Source organism: Trachinotus anak, unplaced genomic scaffold (genome assembly GCF_046630095.1).
Source record: "Trachinotus anak isolate AG129_WGS33_773 ecotype Australia unplaced genomic scaffold, CSIRO_AGI_Tana_v1 ptg000004l, whole genome shotgun sequence".
In the NCBI taxonomy this organism is placed as follows: Eukaryota; Metazoa; Chordata; class Actinopteri; order Carangiformes; family Carangidae; genus Trachinotus; species Trachinotus anak.
The window spans coordinates 12,806,416-12,819,801 of record NW_027273855.1 but is presented as its reverse complement, the minus strand read 5'-3'; positions in this window follow the sequence as shown (position 1 = coordinate 12,819,801).

Below are 13,386 nucleotides of genomic sequence, written 5' to 3'. Positions count from 1 at the left end.
CCCACAGTGGTTCACACCATCTGCAGTTTAAACTACCAAATTGCCATGAACTGAATTGCAGCATGTGCAGAGCTGTGCAGCACAGAACCAGGCTCAGCCAGCTCTAATATCACAGCACTGACATAAAGTGGGCCTGCAGCCAGAGTAAAGGCTGCGCACGCTCATGCATCCATCACAGCGCAGACTTATTACGGACTGTCGACAGGGACACATCATCTGCCTTTTGAGCCGCGAGGTCCATCACCTGCTGGCTCTTTACATCTGCTCACAGTGGCTCATAGTTTATACAAGTGCAGTCAGATGGTACAGATTTACATCAGGGTCATGCAAGAGACACATTTGCATCAGTGGTCACAATGGTGTGAAAATATTCTTGTTCCCATTTGTAAACACATGGCTCCTGGTGTTTTCATGTACTTGAGCTTGAGAAATGAACGTGTTGAGTATTATAGTCTAATTGTAGCGTCACTTCTGCTGAGTAGTGGATTTAATAAAATGCTGTTGCACTCCCACAGGCCATCTTGAAGTCTACAGAGTGAAATTACTTTAATTGATATTGGACTTGAGGCACTTGGAGTTCCAATAAAGCAAGAATAGATGCTGCTGCTGCTGTGTTGGTTTTGGCCATGCATGTTGGGTGTGTAAATGTGAATGTGTTTGTCTCCTCTGCTGCGTCACACTTCCTTTCCTGATTCAGCTGTCCGGTGCACTTTGAAGAACGGCTGACTATTCTTTATCCTGTAAACAAATCATTTCCCAGACACAAACAGGCTGTGGTGACTTGATAATACACACACAGAGTGTATATGCACGCACATTAATGGGAATCCCACCTGCAGGTTCCTTTACAGATGAATATCTAAAAGCAGCACAAGCAGCCAAGAGGCCACTTCCCATTTTCCCACTGTCCCGCCACCTGATCCAGGAAAAGACTGTGTCGGTGGACATTTTTCACACTTTGAGCGGCGTTTTCCTGGCAGATTGAGATTGCGTGGGGGGAGATCCATCAGTCATATTCTCACATGGCTCTTTCAGCTGCTGTCAGCTTCCACAGCAGAGGCCAGATGGTCCTGTGTGAGGCCTGTTCAGAGGACTGACCCGACAGCCACGACAGCTCATTACTGTTTGACCAGCTTGTCTCACAGCAAACAACGCTGAGCTTTAACAGCATTGTCATTGAAGGGGGCCACATGTTGCTCAATAGACGGACAGACACTGATTTCATGTTTTGGAGGTTGATGTTTTTTTTTCTTATTTCCTTTAAATCTTGAGGCCTTAACATGGATCTGAACATGTTTGTTTTCAGCATTACAAGGTGACAAGTTAGCAGGTTGGAGGGATGTGCACAGAAAAAAAAGCTAAATCCTTGGACTCAACAAAACTTCCCTAAACTAAAAACTTTTAAATAAAGCTGCTTTTCAGTAATGCAATGCTCTGCTCTCCTGCTTTAAGTCAAGAGACACATTTTTTAAAAAAGCATTTTATCACATCATCTAAGCTAATGTTTTCCAACCCAGTTTTTAATTCACACCTGATATTTTTATTTTTTAAATTATTTTTGCTCCCTGCTTTTCATTCCTTCATTTGATCATGCTGTCCCAGAGGAAAGTAGAATGCAAAAATAATATCTCTTCTTTGTCCAACCTATTTCTCCTATAGACACAATTGAGCTCAATTTAAGATCTATATATGATGTATGATGTATGATATATGTAAGATCCTGCAGAAAACTTGATTGGCTTATAAATGAGCCTGCACAACACCTGAAATTGGGATTGTGATCAAATGAAGGCCTGTAAGCACAACATAAGATCTCCTGCTTTTCTTGTGTTTCTCTTGTTATTCTCAAACTGGACAGGATTGGTTACTCAGATCTTGATCTCTTCTTTTTGTGGGTTTTTTAGGTGAAACAGGTCAAAATTCATTAATCTCCAAATAAGACCTGATTTATTTCCGTGAGACAAAGAAAAGACAGCTAAATTTCCCTCTGAGGTAGGCCTATATTCGTTTATCTATCAGCAGGTTATCTTTAAACTTAAACTTAAGAAAAAACTAGAAGCAGAACCAGAGATATTGTTTGTTTTATTCCATGCATTCTTCCTCCTGGTGCCGACATTATCCACAATGCAGCTTGACCACCAACAGTTCTGTCAGCTTTGGGTGAGTTATGCCAATTGTGGCTAACGTAGCCTCGAGCCTATAGCTTCAAGCAAAGATGAGGAGCAAGCTACAGAGGCCTGGTGAACTCTCCTCTTCTTCTCTTTTTTGATAAGGGCAAAGGGCACGGGCTGGATTAGAACAGCTGCTGCGACAATTACTCACCCTTGATGTATATGGTATGCGCTTAATCAGTTGAGCTACCAGTGCATTTATAAACTCACTTATTAACTTCACTCCCCCAGATTTTTTTTTTTTCATTTTCAAACTTGCAGCCCCAAACAATGCCGACTCAAGCGACATCACTTTTGCTCCCTCTAGAGCCACAAAAGACTTTAAACAACTTTTTTTTCAAGTAGTAGTCTCCAAGACCTGTTAACAGACTGATGTGAAAAATGTGTGCAGGTCTCCATTGATATGAAACAGAAATAGAAATGCTGATCCTGATGGAATTTTACAGGTCAGGGAATTAATATTAGTATGACTGATGTCCCCAAGTTAGATAATTGTTAAACCTTGATGAACATGCAAATTAATTTACAACAAGGCTGAAAACTAATGTTTAAACAAATATCGTCATATTACAGTGTTTGAATAGTGAGTAGGTGAAGTGGTGAGGGATAGGAATAGCAGTTGTAATCAGATGGGAGACTATTTGGACACAGAGAAACAGGTAGAACAGGTCATTAGTGGTGACTGTTTCCGCTCCGTTTGTTTTTTCCTGTTGGATGAGCAACAAGTTGCATACAAGGCCTCATGCACTGCTGTAAGAGCTGGAAAGGTCAATTATCTGACGCAGAGTGAAGGGAAGCAGGAAACAATGAGACAGTGTTAAAAAAAAACATCCAAATTTATCTTGGAGCATTTGTTTTTTTCCATAGACTGTATATAAAAAGGACTTTTCTTAATTAGAGTCAGGCTGGCAGTGATACGGCTGAGAAAAAAACACTGATCTTTACATTAGAGTACACAGTAATGTTAACTCTAATGATGGAGCAAATAATCCCTCAGCACAGACCATCTCACAGAAAGACTTCAGCAATTATTTCCACACTCAAGCCCTGCTGGACCACAATGCACCTTGTCTTCCTGGATCCCAATTAGGTGGCTGAGGCGACTGTGGCCCCACACACCCGCTGACAACCAGCTACCTTTAACAGCTGCAGTGTCAGAAGTGTGAAGAGGAGAACCTCTCATGTTTCATTTGCACTGCAGCTTGTGCTGTATTAATAGAGTGCCACAAATATCTCTGAACGTACAATAAAGAACAGTGGATTGTGTTTTTAGTGCATTTTTACCAAAGCAGAGCTGATTGACCACTAAAAGCAGCTGTTGATGGACAGACATAGCAAACATCCTCACCCTACAGTTAAAACAAAACAACCCTCCATTAAAGAGAAAAAGCTCAGTTACAGTTCCTTTTTTGATAATGTGGACATACACATACACAGTAGTTCCAGTCATCACATCTGTATCTGTGAGGCTGAAGGGTCACAGGAAGTACTTTTTAAAACCACCAGGAAGAGAGGGGGGGGAGTGCAGAGATCACAGGATCCATCAGAAGTAACAAACAGGCCCATGGACAAACACTGCCATCTGACTGCATCACTCATTTATCGGTAATATGGTTAAGTGGTAGAAGTCTATGTGGAAGACATTTGTTGTGAAACTAAGGCAATCACATTAAACCTCTGCAATCACTCTACACTCCACACAACTGTATTTATAATTTTTAATCTTTTAACATCCAGTTTTCCCTTTAGCTGCTTAAAGGTTGGAAAATGATCTTATTCTAGTCAGTCTGCCAGCATCATATTCTGTCTGTTCATTATTAAAATATGTGGTTCTGTATTGAATTTGTTCTAATTTGTTCTTGGTGCATATATGGCAACTGTATACACTACAATACTTTTTTATGAGAGCGTTTGTATTAGAAGGCAACATTCTTCTAGTGAACCTAAGAAATAAGGGCACAGAGACGTGATAAAAAGAAAGATATCTTGGCTAAAACTGAGCCAAATATCAAGCCACCTCATATCATATAAATAACATAGGTTTACACTTTCAAATAACATTCAATGTGTATGCCATGTGTAAGTCACATTTTGCACGAGTAAAGATTAAATAGGTGCATGTAAGTTGGTGAAGGGAGTGCTTTCCCAAAATCTTTACACACATTTACACATCTCTACACATTGTGTGTCATATGAAAGTGGAAAACCATGTTATTTGTATGTCATTGGATAAGAGTGAGTTGCATATATTACAAATATATTAACTGGAAAGTTACTGTTTTGTTTAATCTTTGAAAGGCTATAATTTTATCATTTATGTGTTTTAATTTGGATTAGTCATATACACCTCATTTTAATTACTTTTTAAGTTCCTCTCGAGACATGTTTTAAACTATGTACAAATACTGGGGCTGGAAGCACATTTACACTTAATTCCTCACTGAGAAATCTGCACCAGGCCTTGTGCCCCACCCACCACCACTGCTTGCCAGGTTGACACATGAAAGAACAATGCGTATCATGATGGTTAGCGGAGGAAACCACACGTTTGAGCCTTCATCAGACCCAGATTCAGACGTTTATGAGGAGTGAGCAGCAACTTGGTGTAGTTATTGTTTATGTTGTTTGTTAGCTTGTAACTGGCAGTGGCTGACACAGTGTTAGTGGCTGTGCTAATGCAAATTCTTGCTCTCTGTACTGACAGGGGTTCTGTCTAAAACATCATATGGACATGATAACAACATTAAAAACTTGATTTTCATTGGACAGGGTCTTTAATATTGCATGTTATGTTAGTGAAATGTGGGATGACCATCCAGCTATGCTATCTTATTTGTATGGCTAATTTGAGCTAGCATTAGCAATGTAGTTAATAAAAAGTTAGAAAAAGCATACTCTTGGAGCCATTTCTACATTGTTATATTTACCATATGCTGGATGCTGACCTATTAGTTTATTTAAATTGCGTTAACATTACAGGAATCTTAAACTTTCTGTTGACAATAACATTAGTTACTTAGTCTAAGTCTAATGAGTTAGCTTTTTAACAGTTAGCCTGACTGACATATAACTGAAACAAATTGGAGGATGGTTGAAGAGCAGATGTTTTGTACATATTTTATACCCATTTCCCCAAAATTTGGACTTACATAGTCAGCATATCACAGGAAGCTTTGAGATCTCCATTTGAACTTAAAGTTATGGCCTCTGGGTTTGAACAATGTCTGACTGTTATGTAGTGAGAAGTTAAAATGAACTTATTTTACAAAAAAAAAAAAAAAAAAGACTTTACTCCTGGTGTTACTATTAGATACTGTTGCAGCCTCAAAAATTCAGAATGAAGGTTTGTAACAGACATGAAACAAAACATTACTCATCCAAAGCAAAGACCAGACCAATGAGCAGATGGAAATATCGACAAGACATCCTGGGGTGGGTGTAGGGAGAGATCTGGCAGCAGGCAGCAAGATCTCTGGAAATATTTGGAACCAGTTCATTCTTTCCTTTTCTTCTCCAGCAGTGCTTGGCAGGAATCTTTTAAGTCAAGATTGTGATATTGATCTCACTTAATCAGGCATCTTAACTAAAAATATAACATCCTATCACACGTGACAGTGATGCTCACACCAATTTCACAGGTAGACATACTGTATTTCCCACTTGGGTGATCTTTACCTCTGATTTCCAGTTGGGCACCTTTTCAAAAATGTGAGAAATTGCATTTTAACACAAGAAATGGGTTTGTGGTTGCACCTTAAAACACTGATAGATATAAGAACTGCATAAATTAAGATAGATAGATAGATAGATAGATAGATAGATAGATAGATAGATAGATAGATAGATAGATAGATAGATAAAATACTTAATTAATTAATCATCATTTCATCGTATTAATCATCCATACAGAATATTATTTTTCCAATTCTGTGACAGATGATCACTAGAGCTGGACAATGATTGTCCCACAGTGGGAGGGGGTGAAGTGTAGGGTATTGTTGTTTCCCTTTTGTGAGTCTTTAGATGGTTGAGGAGGCTGATTTGTTGCACTGATCACTGCATTGATTGAAGCTGCTCCTATTGAGAGCTTCACTGGTTGATATGGTTTCAGGTCTATGTTAAATCTGTCTGTTGATGGTGCCTCGCAGCAGCTTTTGCTCACACTAGGCAGGTTGGCTTGAATGAAGGGAGAGTAATCACCACCTATGAAGACATATGATAACTGTACAGACATGATGTTGCAGGTGAACTTGTATCTCTAGTCTTTTTGAGTTTCGTCATATAATCAGATTTAGCTGCAAGAGTTAAAGTGTGTTTGAACATTTCCTTTTGATGGCCGTGTAATCAGTTTTAGTGTAAATTGTTCTTTTGGTTTTGTTTAGTTTTTTTACCCAGCTGAGACCAAGTTCTTTCAAATCACTGGTCTAATAGTTAGGAATTCAAACCTTTTAGCTGCAGATAGTCAAGTCAAGGTGATTTCTCACAACTTCACTTTTTAATGTAACAAATGAAGAGGTGATCTCATGAAATGCACTCAGGAGTAATGGTGTTACAGCCTTACTTGGTCTGGTACAATCGATGTCTTGGTTGCTACTTGCTAATGTTCATAAAGCTGACATGGATATTGCCATGTAATTGACATGACGACTTATAACAACTTCCTTTGATTTTTCATCTAGTGCCATCACCTTTTGTCCAATACTTTGTTTTATGAGGAAATACCTCAAAAAATAATGACATTAGCCTCAGCTGTACTTCGTGTTTAGGGCCCCCTAAGATGAGCCCCCAAACTGGGACAGCACTCTTCCCCTTTGTGGAAGTCTGTGTGAATGCAGCCTTAGTCTCATTTGTAATGTTGTTTGATCAGACTTACTTTTTGTCACTCTGCCAAATACCTTGGGCGTCTCCTCTAACCCAGCTTGATGTCAGATAATCTACAAGCAAAAGCAGGTTACTTGACGTGACTGAAATTAGCAAACAGACAGCAATATCAAATATTTAACAACTGCACATTGTATACTGAGTAGCCAATAATCCCTTGATGAGTAACGTTGGCGCCTTAATGATTCACCACCTATCTGGGGGAGGCTTCATCACTAATGCATTAGCCATTTAGTGTGTGCTGGCCTAGTCAAAAAGGATGATTGCACCTATTCAACCATTCTGCTTGAGTGCAGCTCCGAAACACCCCAGCCGTAATGACAGCTGAAGAGCAGTGGGCACTGATTAGACCACTGCTGTGAAAGAACGCATGTTCTCATTCCCTAACTCATCATTGATTTCAGAGGGATGTTAAGACTTCATTATGCATAAGTAATGACATACTGTAAGATCGAAAGTTTGCTATGTGGTTTTACTGTAAAGTGAAGATAGAGTCGGTTATACCTAAACAGTGGTCGTTAAAGTATGTGAAGAAGTGTTTTTGAGGGAAACCATAGGAGCGATAAATATTCATGAGCGCCTACTGTTCACTTCTATTATCCATTTCTAATTATTTCCTTTTAAAGTGTCAGGAAGTGACTGCATGTAGACATATCTAAATGGACCCAGTATTTCAGGGACTAGAGAGGGCATGGTGAAGAGGCAAATGCATGTACTAATGGCTGTTATTTCCCGCCTGTCTTTAAACATAATGGGCAAGCTCTTATACAAGACATCCCTCCCATCTGAGAGGAAGGATCTCATCCCCACCATCATGAATGTACTGAATGGTAGTAAAGAGGCTTAGGAGAGGCTGTCCAGACAACACTTGGCCCAAAGTTTCCTGAACTTTCCTGCTGCTGACTCCAGCTGTCCAGTTGTCAGTAATATGAATGGTATTGTTTTTAAGTTTGCTCAGGACACATCTTGGACACATTTCTTGGAAAAACTTCCCATGATTGCTGAATTGTTTATGTGCACAGTTCACCTGGGAAATATCTGAGTATGAGGGGTTGACTTCTCAGAAAAGCAGTTTTTTTTTTTTTCACCAGCTGGCACAAATCCAATCAGCCAGGTCACTTGGTGAAGGTTGATTACTGGATTGTCCTCTCACAGAGCAGGAACACAACGGTTTAAGACAATCAGGAAACGTGAGAGGTAAAAGGTTGAGCACACATGTTTCAGATTGTATATAGTTCATACTCTCTGTTGCGTGAAATACCGATGTATGTTGTTCATATTTTATGTCTTTTACATTTTATGACATGTAAAAGTGTGGTTTCAATTATAATAAATAAAATCCATCTCCATAAGTGTGTAAATAAATAAATAACTGTTTGCAAAGAAGTTAATTATTATTATTATTATTATTATTATTATTAGTAGTAGTAGTAGTAGTAGTAGTAGTAGTAGTAGTTGGAGTAGTAGTATTACAATAGAGTATTTCCAGTAGAGTATTATTGCAATGATGTTTTGCAACAGGAGGAAAGGATCCATTCTTGTATCCGAATTGCTTTGGAAACACAGTTGTAGGATGCAGATTCCTCATCACAAATCCAGACACCACCTGCTCATATTTTCTTCCCTCAGTCGAGGCCAAAAGAGCTTAAAATGAAGTGGACCTGCTGTCTGGCCTTTCCACTGTCTCCTAAATCACTTAAATTGAGGACTAAACGCGGATGCACATCATCATCTGGATGGCTGACGGAAACAGATAACAAACAATTATTTACAACCAAAGGCATTTATATTTAGTCTTAAAAACAAAAACAACACATAAAATCATTGACTGTGTTTTATGCACATTTTATTATTTCCAAGATATTTGTGCTCTATGTGGAGGCATTCAGCAGCATAAAATATCAGTGATTAAAACCTATGATTTTAGTCACAGACTGTCTGTGACTGACTCAGCTGACTCCCATATGTCCGGGTGACTGTGACTGGCCTCCTGTTGGCATTACATACAGTAAACTTCATTTGTACTTTTCAGTATTAGGAGTGGCATCACACATTATACCAGACCCTTAACCAGACTAGAAAATCTTCCAGCCAATTCAAATAAAATGCAGTGTAGTTTCTGATTACACAGCTCCTGGGTTGGTGGTGGTCTGATCGTTATGTGAGGGTTGCAGGGGAAAGAGTGGTGGCAGGAGTGGGAGGGGCTGATGTGATATATAGTCCACCAGGGTCAGCGCTGATGGAGACGTACATTCAAAGGGCAATATCAATGTTCTTTCACTTCTGGACATTTTCTTTCCCACTGTTTACCTCTGTTTCTCTCTCTCTCTATCTATCTCTCCCACACACACACACACAAACACACACACATATATGTATACACGTACACAGGGCCACAGGAGAACAGGGAGCTCTGTCCATTAGTGACCCACAAGAGACTGGCCTTCTGCTGAGCACATAATGCTTCTGTGGCAGGGGGAAAGTCCCTTTAGGACAGTTGACTGACAAATAATTCTTCTGCTCTTCACAGATCATTACGTCTCCATCCCTGCTCACAGGGCTGGATTGGTTTCACTTAATATTTTTTGGTTTTGTTGTCATGGTCTGCGGGCCTTTCACTTTCAGGACAGTTGATATTTGGTGCCATGATGACATTAAAGTTGTAAACGAGACTGTCCTCCCATGCAAACCTATAAGCAGCTTAATACAATCCAGTTGTGTTTTATTGTCAGGTGACATCTAGCAGTTGTGTGAAACAGAAACAGGCTTTTCAGCAAATGTCCCTAACCAACATGTTTATGCTATAACATTGTTATAAATCAGATGGATGGCTCAACAAAGCAACGGACTGTAACTCTAATGTTTAATAATTAGAGTCATATACTGTTTATACAGGCAAGAACAAAAATCTATGCAATTACTCTGGAATTGAGTATGTTATGTGACAACTCGATGTGTGAAAATCATTGGACTCAACATCCCCAACACTGAGTTGTGACGCTCACTCCAGAAACAACATGACAGGATCTTCTGCTCCCTGTAATGACAGCAGCAAAGAGCTCCTGTTGCATCCACATCCACAACTCTGCAGGCTAATGGGGGTTTGCCCTCCAAATGGCGATGAACCTTGAACTCAGAAAGTGAAGAGCGGAAAAGAAAAAAAAAAGAAAAGAAAACTGAGCCCCAAAGCTCCATCTGCATAGCAACCACATGGTGATTTTTTTTTCTCCCTCCTCTCATCTGTCACTAACAGGCTGGTGGAGCTGGACTCAGTAAAGCCTGTCAATACAGACAGGGTCAAAGGATTTCTGGTTAGAGTCTAATTTTTGCATAGACATTTCATGCTGTTGATGTTTCAAAAGCTGATTTTGCTCTGTTTGATGATTTTTTTTTTTTCTTCTCAAAAGCATTCAAACAATAATAACAACTTCCCACTTGAAATCTTAAATTTAAAAGAGACATAAAAGCCAGAGTCTTATCCCCAGTGTTTGAAAACACTCATAACAGAGAAACAACCATGTGTTGCAAACAGATTAATAGACCATCTTTTACTCTAAAAGTTCAATAAATTGAGCCAAATCTCATTTGGCATGTGTCTTCATTATCTAAGCATTTCAAAATTTGCAGGCCACAGTAGTCTGATAATGATACATAATTTATATATTAAATGGACCCTCCTTATCTAGTATGTATAGTGGAAAGTCCACATTGCCTATTAGAGGCCAGCCTCTGCATTACATCCTCATAAAGCTATAAATACGTAAAAGTTTGTTATTCTACTGGGCAAGATAAGAAGTCAAGATGGCCCCTTTTCCACAGCATCGCACAAATGAATGAAAGGGTGAAATGGCTCGGGCGCAGCCTTTCTCCATGGAAACTGTGTTCAATATTGTCATGACAACCTTCAACAGAGGAGGGAAAAAAAAAAAAAAACAGAGAACGAGGGGAAACAATGAAAGGGAATAATCGAGGATGACAGGACAAGCCCTGACAGATTCTCCCTCTCAACTTCCAGCTCTGACTCCTTCTCCCCTGCGCAAGCTCATCTTGTTTCATGAATCACAGCCCCACAAATCTGACAATCATCTTTTCCCCAGCCCCCCTGATGCTGCTTCAGTAATGGACTTATTTGGGTGTGGAAAAACTATCAGCTACTACTCGCATGATAGCTGCTTTGTGTTGATAGAGTCATCAAAATATGGCATTCAGCTAGATCAAAGGATCCAGCTGGGCAATTATCACCTCTCAGCACAGTGACATACACAAGTTTAAAAAGCACTATTAAAGTGGTATTTCCCTCTGGGGTTAGTGAGATCATGTGTTTTGTATGTTATCAACAGCTTCATTTTAAAGGTAGAAATGACAAGCCGGATGCACACACATGTGCCCTGAAATCAGTGTTTGCTTATTAGATTTGCATTTAAAAATATATTTAATTAATAAAACCAAGGTAAACCCATCAAATCCGTTTCACTCAAATTGTCAGTGTATTAAAGTGTCAGTTATAAAAAAATTTAAAAAAATTTTAAATGAACACTCCCTGGCCACTTTATTGGGGACACCTAATGCATCCAATGCAACAAATCTGCCCAACATCTGAATTTGGTAAGGTTATAATGTTCAATTTTTGTTGACACTGTAAAACATAGTAATTTAAATATCATAGTTAGTGGTGCTGTTGCACTGGACAGCATTGCATTCAAATGTATTTCTAATATTTTATTCTCCTCATGCTTGTAAATAGGATGCACAAAGCATTAGAAACACTTTTCTATGTCAAGCAGTCCAATACAACGCCACTACAATCACAACAATATGTAATTAAATTAATACCATTCTCTGACAGTCAAAGTCAGTCAAACTGAATATTATTATCTTTGTAAAAGTTGGATTTATGGCTGAGGTGTTGCATTGGTTTGCGTTATCTTTAGGTGTACCTAATTAAGTGGCCACTGACTGTACTTTTTCACTTACACCTATTGGTAACTCCATTCAGATATTTTTGGTTTTCTTTGCCCAAGTTTTTAGTTATCACAATCTTAGATTTCTGCTTCCCTCCAAATATGATGAAGATGGTTGGAATTTTTTTTGTGGTGCCCACAACTCAAATGACTTTTCATTTCATGCCTTTATTTTCATTATTTCTGTAAATGTGCCAGTGATAGCCGGCTCATTTTCAGCTGCAGTCCTTTGGCAATTTAATCAAAAACCAAGAAATGATAGGTTAAGAACATAAAACCAAAATGACAACAGTACAGTGCAACAGTATAGCAGTATAAATCAACAGAATAAAGCAACAGAACCACAAGAGAGAAATACTGTTATAAAAACTACTCCCTGTTGCAGAAATAGATGCTTCTGTGAGTTATTCTGAGTTACAAACAATAACTCTGAGTCAAGATTTTTGTGAGTAAGAGGGGACAAGCACCCGGAAGGAGATTCTTTTTTAAAATGTAACTTTTCAATACTGTGAACACCTTCAAATCATTTCAACTCTACTGTGTTGAGGTTAGGCAAAAATGGAGGGATGGATGTTTCAAAACCTGGAGAAATAAAATCTAAGGCTGTCTGCATGACTAGATACTTCGGGATGTAAGTGGGAAAAAATCTGTATGTTTACATCTTTCCTCTGGTTAACATTTAATATTAGTCATCAGCTAAATACTGTGTTTGAGCATCTCCGTCTCATCGCTCTGCTTCTCTCTGACCAGTCAGTCTCTCAATCCACATTTAGCGTCAGTGAGAGACTGTGTCTGCTTTTGTATGAACACATGGTGTCTGCTTTCATATTCATGCAGCCTTGATGGTTTAGACTCACCCGTGACATCTTACCCCACCCCCCTCAACATTCATCGCCACAGTGCACTGCACAATGCATCCCTGAACATCAAAAGGTTCCTCATGGGCAACAACAGTAATGATGATCACGCTGAGCTGAGGTGAGTGTGTGTGTGTGTGTGTGTGTGTGTGTGTGACAGAGAGAGTGGTGTTTCTTTGTATGTGAAAGACAGAGGGAGGGGGAGATGGAGGCAACCAAGCAATAATTAGTGTTGCCTGTCATCCCAAATCTCCATGGAGATGTGTTCTGTATGCCATCTACACCTTCAGTACATAATCATGGAGGCACAGGAGAGCAGGAGGCAAGGCTGTGACTGCCGTTACACCACTTTAAGCAATGCACAAGATCAACCAGACTACACTTGTGTCACCACGATAAATAGCCATACAGTAGGTTACACAGCAGCAGCAACGTACAGCTGCAAACTGTGCAGTTAATGGAAGAAATGCAGATTCCATGGTGCAAGCTGCGAATGAAAATAAAAACAGAATAAGA